The sequence below is a fragment of the Triticum urartu genome, chromosome 1 (assembly GCF_003073215.2).
Source record: "Triticum urartu cultivar G1812 chromosome 1, Tu2.1, whole genome shotgun sequence".
NCBI classification, from domain to species: Eukaryota; Viridiplantae; Streptophyta; class Magnoliopsida; order Poales; family Poaceae; genus Triticum; species Triticum urartu.
In genome coordinates, this window is record NC_053022.1 from 24,206,330 (window position 1) to 24,214,322 (window position 7,993).

Genomic DNA, 7,993 nt, shown 5'->3' on the forward strand with positions numbered 1-7,993 from the left:
AGAGTTCCGTCAGCACGACGGCGTGGTGACGATCTTGATGTACTACAGCAGCAGGGCTTCGCCTAAACTCCGCTACAGTATTATCGTGGAATATGGTGGCAGGGGGCACCGCACACGGCTAAGGAATAGATCACATGGATCAACTTGTGTGTCTAGAGGTGCCCCCTGCCTCCGTATATAAAGGAGTAGAGGGGAGAGGCTGGCCGGCCAAGGAGGAGGGCGCAGGAGAGTCCTACTCCCTCTGGGAGTAGGATTCCCCCCCCCCCCAATCCTAGTCGGAATAGGATTCGCGGAGGGGGAAAAGAGGAGGAGGGGGCCGGCCACCTCTCCTAGTCCTAATAGGACTAGGGGAAGGGGGAGGCGCGCAGCCCATCTAGGGCAGCCCCTTCTCTTTTCCACTAAGGCCCACTATGGCCCATATAGCTCCCGGGGGGTTCCGGTAACCCTCCCGGTATTCCGGTAAAATCCCGATTTCACCCGGAACACTTCCAATATCCAAACATAGGCTTCCAATATATCAATCTTTACGTCTCGACCATTTCGAGACTCCTCGTCATGTCCGTGATCATATCCGGGACTCCGAACATCCTTCGGTACATCAAAATGCATAAACTCATAATATAACTGTCATCGTAACCTTAAGCGTGCGAACCCTACGGGTTCGAGAACAATGTAGACATGACCGAGACATGTCTCCGGTCAATAACCAATAGCGGGACCTGGATGTCCATATTGGCTCCTACATATTCTACGAAGATCTTTATCGGTCAGACCGCATAACAACATACGTTGTTCCCTTTGTCATCGGTATGTTACTTGCCCGAGATTTGATCGTCGGTATCCAATACCTAGTTCAATCTCGTTACCGGCAAGTCTCTTTACTCGTTCTGTAATACATCATCTTACAACTAACATATTAGTTGTAATGCTTGCAAGGCTTATGTGATGTGTATTACCGAGAGGGCCCAGAGATACCTCTCCGACAATCGGAGTGACAAATCCTAATCTCGAAATACGCCAACCCAACATCTACCTTTGGAGACACCTGTAATGCTCCTTTATAATCACCCAGTTACGTTGTGACGTTTGGTAGCACCCAAAGTGTTCCTCCGGTAAACGGGAGTTGCATAATCTCATAGTCATAGGAACATGTATAAGTCATGAAGAAAGCAATAGCAACATACTAAACGATCGGGTGCTAAGCTAATGGAATGGGTCATGCCAATCAGATCATTCAACTAATGATGTGACCTCGTTAATCAAATAACAACTCATTGTTCATGGTCAGGAAACATAACCATCTTTGATTAACGAGCTAGTCAAGTAGAGGCATACTAGTGACACTTTGTTTGTCTATGTATTCACACATGTATTATGTTTCCGGTTAATACAATTCTAGCATGAATAATAAACATTTATCATGATTATAAGGAAATAAATAATAACTTTATTATTGCCTCTAGGGCATATTTCCTTCAGTCTCCCACTTGCACTAGAGTCAATAATCTAGATTACACTGTAATGAATCTAACACCCATGGAGCCTTGGTGCTGATCATGTTTTGCTCTTGGAAGAGGCTTAGTCAACGGGTCTGCAACATTCAGATCCGTATGTATCTTGCAAATCTCTATGTCTCCCACCTGGACTAGATCCCGGATGGAGTTGAAGCGTCTCTTGATGTGTTTGGTCCTTTTGTGAAATCTGGATTCCTTTGCCAAGGCAATTGCACCAGTATTGTCACAAAAGATTTTCATTGGACCCGATGCATTAGGTATCACACCTAAATCGGATATGAACTCCTTCATCCAGACTCCTTCGTTCGCTGCTTCTGAAGTAGCTATGTACTCCGCTTCACATGTAGATCCCGCTACGACGCTTTGTTTAGAACTGCACCAACTGACAGCTCCACCGTTTAATGTAAACACGTATCCGGTTTGCGATTTAGAATCGTCCGGATCAGTGTCAAAGCTTGCATCAACGTAACCTTTTACGGTGAGCTCTTTGTCACCTCCATATACGAGAAACATATCCTTAGTCCTTTTCAGGTATTTCAGGATGTTCTTGACCGCTGTCCAGTGATCCATTCCTGGATTACTTTGGTACCTCCCTGCTAAAATTATAGCAAGGCACACATCAGGTCTGGTACACAGCATTGCATACATGATAGATCCTATGGCTGATGCATAGGGAACATCTTTCATATTCTCTCTACCTTCTGCAGTGGTCGGGCATTGAGTCTTACTCAACTTCACACCTTGTAACACAGGCAAGAACCCTTTCTTTGCTTGATCCATTTTGAACTTCTTCAAAATTTTGTCAAGGTATGTGCTTTGTGAAAGTCCAATTAAGCGTCTTGATCTATCTCTATAGATCTTAATGCCTAATATGTAAGCAGCTTCACCGAGGTATTTCATCGAAAAACTTTTATTCAAGTATCCCTTTATGCTATCCAGAAATTCTATATCATTTCCAATCAGCAATATGTCATCCACATATAATATCAGAAATGCTACAGAGCTCCCACTCACTTTCTTGTAAATACAGGCTTCTCCGAAAGTCTGTATAAAACCAAATGCTTTGATCACACTATCAAAACGTTTATTCCAACTCCAAGAGGCTTGCACCAGTCCATAAATGGATCACTGGAGCTTGCACACTTTGTTAGCTCCCTTTGGATCGACAAAACCTTCCGGTTGCATCATATACAACTCTTCTTCCAGAAATCCATTCAGGAATGCAGTTTTGACATCCATCTGCCAAATTTGATAATCATAAAATGCGGCAATTGCTAACATGATTCGGACGGACTTAAGCATCGCTACGGGTGAGAAGGTCTCATCGTAGTCAATCCCTTGAACTTGCCGAAAACCTTTTGCGACAAGTCGAGCTTTGTAGACAGTAACATTACCATCAGCGTCAGTCTTCTTCTGAAAGATCCATTTATTTTCAATTGCTTGCCGATCATCGGGCAAGTCAACCAAAGTCCATACTTTGTTCTCATACATGGATCCCATCTCAGATTTCATGGCTTCAAGCCACTTTGCGGAATCTGGGCTCACCATCGCTTCTTCATAGTTCATAGGTTCATCATGATCTAGTAGCATGACTTGCAGAACAAGATTACCGTACCACTCTGGTGTGGATCTTACTCTGGTTGATCTACGAGGTTCAGTAGTATCTTGATCTGAAGTTTCATGATCATTATCATTGGCTTCCTCACTAACTGGTGTAGGCGTCACTGAAACAGTTTTTTGTGATGTACTACTTTCCAGTAAGGGAGCAGGTACAGTTACCTCATCAAGTTCTACTTTCCTCCCACTCACTTCTTTCGAGAGAAACTCCTTCTCTAGAAAGGATCCATTCTTGGCAACGAATGTCTTGCCTTCGGATCTGTGATAGAAGGTGTACCCAACAGTTTCCTTTGGGTATCCTTTGAAGACACATTTCTCCGATTTGGGTTCGAGCTTATCAGGTTGAAGCTTTTTCACATAAGCATCGCAGCCCCAAACTTTAAGAAACGACAACTTTGGTTTCTTGCCAAACCATAGTTCATAAGGCGTCGTCTCAACGGATTTTGATGGTGCCCTATTTAACGTGAATGCGGCCGTCTCTAGAGCATAACCCCAAAATGATAGCGGTAAATCAGTAAGAGACATCATAGATCGCACCATATCTAGTAAACTACGATTACGACGTTTGGACACACCATTATGCTGTGGTGTTCCGGGTGGCGTGAGTTGCGAAACTATTCCACAGTTTTTCAAATGTACACCAAACTCGTAACTCAAATATTCTCCTCCACGATCAGATCGTAGAAACTTTATTTTCTTGTTACGATGATTTTCAACTTCACTCTGAAATTCTTTGAACTTTTCAAATGTTTCAGACTTATGTTTCATTAAGTATATATACCCATATCTGCTTAAATCATCTATGAAGGTGAGAAAATAACGATATCCGCCACGAGCCTCAATATTCATCGGACCACATACATCGGTATGTATGATTTCCAACAAATCTGTTGCTCTCTCCATAATACCGGAGAACGGTGTTTTAGTCATCTTGCCCATGAGGCACGGTTCGCAAGTACCAAGTGATTCATAATCAACTGGTTCCAAAAGTCCATCAGTATGGAGTTTCTTCATGTGCTTTATACCGATATGACCTAAACGACAGTGCCACAAATAAGTTGCACTTTCATTATCAACTCTGCATCATTTGGCTTCAAAACTATGAATATGTGTATTACTACTATCGAGATTCAATAAGAATAGACCACTCTTCAAAGGTGCATGACCATAAAAGATATTACTCATATAAATAGAACAACCATTATTCTCTGATTTAAATGAATAACCATCTCGCATTAAACAAGATCCAGATATAATGTTCATGCTCAACGCTGGCACCAAATAACAATTATTTAGGTCTAATATTAATCCCGAAGGTAGATGTAGAGGTAGCATGCCGACCGCGATCACATCAACTTTGGAACCGTTTCCCACGCGCATCGTCACCTCGTCCTTTGCCAGTGCCCGCTTATTCCGTAGTCCCTGTTTCGAGTTGCAAATATTAGCAACAGAACCAGTATCAAATACCCAGGTGCTACTGCGAGCTCTAGTAAGGTACACATCAATAACATGTATATCACATATACCTTTGTTCACCTTGCCATCCTTCTTATCCGCCAAATACTTGGGGCAGTTCCGCTTCCAGTGACCAGTCTGCTTGCAGTAGAAGCACTCAGTTTCAGGCTTAGGTCCAGACTTGGGTTTCTTCTCCTGAGCAGCAACTTGCTTGCCGTTCTTCTTGAAGTTCCCCTTCTTCTTCCCTTTTCCCTTTTTCTTGAAACTAGTGGTTTTGTTAACCATCAACACTTGATGCTCCTTTTTGATTTCTACCTCCGCAGCTTTCAGCATTGTGAAGAGCTCGGGAATAGTCTTGTTCATCCCTTGCATATTATAGTTCATCATGAAGCTCTTGTAGCTTGGTGGCAGTGATTGGAGAATTCTGTCAATGACGCAATCATCCGGAAGATTAACTCCCAATTGAATCAAGTGATTATTATACCCAGACATTTTGAGTATATGCTCACTGACAGAATTGTTCTCCTCCATCTTGCAGCTATAGAACTTATTGGAGACTTCATATCTCTCAATCCGGGCATTTGCTTGAAATATTAACTTCAACTCCTGGAACATCTCATATGCTCCATGACGTTCAGAACGTCGTTGAAGTCCCGATTCTAAGCCGTAAAGCATGGCACACTGAACTATCGAGTAGTCATCAGCTTTGCTCTGCCAGACGTTCATAACATCTGGTGTTGCTCCAGCAGCAGGCCTGGCACCCAGCGGTGCTTCCAGGACGTAATTCTTCTGAGCAGCAATGAGGATAATCCTCAAGTTACGGACCCAGTCCGTATAATTGCTACCATCATCTTTCAACTTTGCTTTCTCAAGGAACGCATTAAAATTCAACGGAACAACAGCACGAGCCATCTATCTACAATCAACATAAACAAGCAAGATACTATCAGGTACTAAGTTCATGATAAATTTAAGTTCAATTAATCATATTCCTTAAGAACTCCCACTTAGATAGACATCCCTCTAATCTTCTAAGTGATTACGTGATCCAAATCAACTAAACCATAACCGATCATCACGTGAGATGGAGTAGTTTTCAATGGTGAACATCGTTTATGTTGATCATATCTACTATATGATTCACGCTCAACCTTTCGGTCTCCGTGTTCCGAGGCCATATCTGCATATGCTAGGCTCGTCAAGTTTAACCTGAGTATTCTGCGTGTGCAAAACTGGCTTGCACCCGTTGTAGATGGACGTAGAGCTTATCACACCCGATCATCACGTGGTGTCTGGGCACGACGAACTTTGGCAACGGTGCATACTCAGGGAGAACACTTCTTGATAATTTAGTGAGAGATCATCTTATAATGCTACCATCAATCAAAGCAAGATAAGATGCTAAAAAGATAAACATCACATGCAATCAATATAAGTGATATGATATGGCCATCATCATCTTGTGCTTGTGATCTCCATCTCTGAAGCACCGTCATGATCACCATCGTCACCGGCGCGACACCTTGATCTTCATCATAGCATCATTGTCGTCTCGCCAATCTTATGCTTCCACGACTATCACTACCGTTTAGTAATAAAGTAAAGCATTACATCGCGATTGTATTGCATACAATAAAGCGACAACCATATGGCTCCTGCCAGTTGCCGATAACTTGGTTACAAAACATGATCATCTCATACAATAGAATTCAGCATCATGCCTTGACCATATCACATCACAACATGCCCTGCAAAAACAAGTTAGACGTCCTCTACTTTGTTGTTGCATGTTTTACGTGGCTGCTACGGGCTTAAGTAAGAACCAATCTCACCTACGCATCAAAACCACAACGACAGTTTGTCAAATAGACTCCATTTTAACCTTCGCAAGGACCGGGCGTAGCCATACTTGGTTCAACTAAAGTTGGAGAGACAGTCGCCCGCAAGCCATCTCTGTGCAAAGCACGTCGAGGGAACCGGTCTCCCGTAAGCCTACGCGTAAGGTTGGTCCGGGTCGTCTCGTCCAACAATACCGCCGAACCAAAGTATGACATGCTGGTAGGCAGTATGACTTGTATCGTCCACAACTCACTTGTGATCTACTCGTGCATGTTGGGTTTCGTAGTAATTTCAAAAAAATTCCTACGCACACGCAAGATCATGTGATGCATAGCAACGAGGGGGAGAGTGTTGTCTACGTACCCAACGCAGACCGACTGCGGAAGCGATGACACGACGTAGAGGAAGTAGTCGTACGTCTTCACGATCCAACCGATCAAGCACCGAAACTACGGCACCTCCGAGTTCGAGCACACGTTCAGCTCGATGACGATCCCCGGACTCCGATCCAGCAAAGTGTCGGGGAAGAGTTCCGTCAGCACGACGGCGTGGTGACGATCTTGATGAACTACAGCAGCAGGGCTTCGCCTAAACTCCGCTACAGTATTATCGAGGAATATGGTGGCAGGGGGCACCGCACACGGCTAAGGAATAGATCACGTGGATCAACTTGTGTGTCTAGAGGTGCCCCCTGCCTCCGTATATAAAGGAGTAGGGGGAGGCTGGCCGGCCAAGGAGGAGGGCGCAGGAGAGTCCTACTCCCTCTGGGAGTAGGATTCCCCCCCCCCAATCCTAGTCGGAATAGGATTCGCGGAGGGGGAAAAGAGGAGGAGGGGGCCGGCCACCTCTCCTAGTCCTAATAGGACTAGGGGAAGGGGGAGGCGCGCAGCCCATCTAGGGCAGCCCCTTCTCTTTTCCACTAAGGCCCACTATGGCCCATATAGCTCCCGGGGGGTTCCGGTAACCCTCCCGGTATTCCGTAAATCCCATCCCGGGGGGTTCCGGTAACCTCCACGGTACTCCGTAAAATCCCGATTTCACCCGGAACACTTTACGTCTCGACCATTTCGAGACTCCTTGTCATGTCCGTGATCACATCCGGGACTCCGAACATCCTTCGGTACATCAAAATGCATAAACTCATAATATAACTGTCATCGTAACCTTAAGCGTGCGGACCCTACGGGTTCGAGAACAATGTAGACATGACCGAGACATGTCTCCGTTCAATAACCAATAGCGGGACCTGGATGTCCATATTGGCTCCTACATATTCTACGAAGATCTTTATCGGTCAGACCGCATAACAACATACGTTGTTCCCTTTGTCATCGGTATGTTACTTGCCCGAGATTTGATCGTCGGTATCCAATACCTAGTTCAATCTCGTTACCGGCAAGTCTCTTTACTCGTTCTGTAATACATCATCTTACAACTAACATATTAGTTGTAATGCTTGCAAGGCTTATGTGATGTGTATTACCGAGAGGGCCCAGAGATACCTCTCCGACAATCGGAGTGACAAATCCTAATCTCGAAATACGCCAACCCAACATCTACCTTTGGAG